This window comes from Rhinopithecus bieti, unplaced genomic scaffold (genome assembly GCF_001698545.2).
Source record: "Rhinopithecus bieti isolate Rb0 unplaced genomic scaffold, ASM169854v2 scaffold_48881, whole genome shotgun sequence".
NCBI classification, from domain to species: domain Eukaryota; kingdom Metazoa; phylum Chordata; class Mammalia; order Primates; family Cercopithecidae; genus Rhinopithecus; species Rhinopithecus bieti.
Genome location: NW_016819343.1, coordinates 5,462 through 8,702, shown reverse-complemented (window position 1 = coordinate 8,702; position 3,241 = coordinate 5,462).

Below are 3,241 nucleotides of genomic sequence, written 5' to 3'. Positions count from 1 at the left end.
AAAAAAAAAAAAAAAAAAAATAATAATAATAATAATAATCTTTTGCTTTCTCTAGCTCATGTTAGGAAGTATTTGACAAATAGTTACCAAATATCTTCTCTCTCCTTAACTTACTAAGACTCCACCCTCCATGAATTTATAGTGGACTTTGAAAAAAGATTATATGGAATAATCATTTTATATATATACACACACACACACACTATATATATACACACACACTATATATATATATATATATGTAAAATGCTCAGGAGGCTGAGGCATGAGAATCACTTGAGCCCCGGAGGTGGAGCTTGCAGTGAGCCAAGATCATGCCACTGTACTCCAGCTTGGACTACAGAGTGAGACTCTGTCTCGAAATATATATATATATGATTAAATTAAATTAAAACAAAATAAAATAAAATACTCTATATTTAGTTGAGTGAATAAACTATTAAATCAATAAATCACGATATATGTTTCTATGTAGCCAAGGACATTTTTTCCAAGATGGTAAAGTAAGGAATAAAAGATAGTCATCCCTTGATATCTACGGGGGAGTGGTTCCAAGGATCCCCACAGAGACTAAAATCTGCAGATGTTCAAGTCCTTTATATAAAATGGCACAATGTTTACTATATAACCTACACACATCCTCTCGTATGTACACTTTAAATTATCTTCAGATTACTTATAATGTAAAACTAAATCACTAACAATGTAAATATTTGTTTTACTGTATTTTTTATTTGTACAATAAAGTTGTGTTTTTATATTTATTTTTTCCAATTACTTTCCATCTGTAGTTTGTTGACTCTACAGATGTGGGACCCAGGGATACAGAGGGCCAGCTGTATTTTATTTGCATATTTAAAAATCTTTTACATGGAAGAAGTAATACTCCCAAAATTTTAAAAGTGTATTCTTTTCAGCTTAAAGTTAGAAAACCAGATTCCACATATGCCTTTTAAGGAGCAGGCATCTAGGTTTAGTATCATATGGAAAGGAAAACTAACACAGTCACCCATTTTTTTCTAACTAACTCAGTCACCCATTTAAAGAAGATTAAAATTATAAACTCCAATCACCTGGCAGACACTTGCTCTCAGAGTAAAACTTGGATTCTAGGTGTTAAAGCCCTTCAGGAGCTGGGCAAAGTCAACCAAATACTTCTGAAATTATTTCTTAACATTTACGAGGAATTATTTCTTACCTGTTCATTTTTCTTTCATTTAAAGCCAATGGGTGACCTTTCATGGATCTCCTTAGCTGCTGACAAAATTCTTATTCTTAGTATGTTGAGTTGTAACATTTTTAAGGGAACCTTATAGAACTTTCCATTTAGCACTTCATTTTCTAACTGAAAAAGCAGGCTCATTAAAAGGAAGTGATTTTATTCACAGTTATAAAGCTAGAGTTGTACAGTTATAAATCCAGAGTTATACAGTTGTACAGTTACAAAGGTAGAGCCATGTCAAGAGTCCCAGTCTTGTGATTTACAGCTCAATGGAATTTCTACCTCTCTTTCTCCATTTGAAAGACAAAACAAACACTCCTATTGAACTTAATGTTAAATTTGTCTCCCCTGGGGTATAAAGCCATGCAGCTATAGAATTCATATATCTGTGGTATGCAGATGAAGGTGTGTTGTCATAATGGTCAGCTATCTTTTATAATTAGTAATTTTATTTGTCTTTTGTAACTGAAATAGATTATTTTAACCATCCATAAAATTACTCTGCCACTTATTCCATGAGCCCTTCCTAAAGAGTATGAAATCTAGTCTCCTATAAACTGAGTTGTCTAAAAACCATTTGATGTTAATATTCTAATATTCTTGATTTTCACTATTTTTTCTCATTACATAATGGTCATATCTATGAGATAAGAGTGTACATTCTTATTCTATTACATTTCTATGGTATGCACAATCAAATATACAGGGGTTTGTGGCTACCTTAGAGGTTGTAGTAACGGCTACACAAGCTAGTATTTTTAAGTCATTTAGCATAGTGTTTGAATTAGCAAGCCATTAAAAAAAATTTTGTTATCATCGATTTCTGCATCAATATTATTACCTAAGAACTCAGGTTCTTAGTGCTACTGACTTCTAATTATGAACTTTGAAAGTTTACCCTTCTTCATAAAAAATTTTCCATGACATATCTCAAGGTATGTCATCTTAAGTATAGACAAATCTACCTGAAGATATAATAATTGAGAAATAATGAAGGTTCAAGATCTAAAGGAAATTTGTTAGATAAGATATTAAGCTGTGGCCAACTATAAAAACCTTATGTCTAAGGTCTTTCTTTCCAGCCTCTTCAGATTAAAATATTACCAGTTTAAATTTTGTCATTTTTGTTTTGTTTTGTTTTGTTTTCCCATGTGGATCACTAAAATAGTGCACATTTTCTTTATTTGTCTAAAATGTTTCTAATCCTCCTATACTAACTTTTCATGCTCTAATTTTCATAATCTTCATCTCCCACTTGAGTTCCTAGAGTCTTGAATTATGAATTCCCTCCTTTGCAACTTCTGTTTTTTTCATATTTGAGATGCCTTTGAAATAGTGATGGTTGTGTTTGTGATGAGCCTGGATGAGCCAAAAAGGCAAATTTGATTACCCAGTAGAAAGTAACTCCTAATTTATGTATCTATGTCATTAAGTCTTAGCCACTACCTTGGGATATGATTAAGAATACCACTTTTAATTTACAAGAAAAAAACAAACAACCCCATCAAAAAGTGGGCAAAGAATATGAACACACACTTCTCAAAAGAAGACATTCATACAGCCAATAGACACATAAAAAAATGCTCATCATCACTTGCCATCAGAGAAACGCAAATCAAAACCACAATGAGATAACATGTTACACCAGTTAGAATGGCAATCATTAAAAAGTCAGGAAACAACAGGTGCTGGAGAGGATGTGGAGAAATAGGAACACTTTTACACTGTTATGGGACTGTAAACTAGTTCAACCATTGTGGAAAACAGTGTGGCGATTCCTCAAGGATCTAGAACTAGAAATACCATTTGACCCAGCCATCCCATTACTGGGTATATACCGAAAGGATTATAAATCATGCTGCTATAAAGACACATGCACACATATGTTTATTGCAGCACTATTCACAATAGCAAAGATTTGGAATCAACCCAAATGTCCATCAGTGACAGACTGGATTAAGAAAATGTGGCACATATACACCATGGAATACTATGCAGCCATAAAAAAGGATGAGTTTG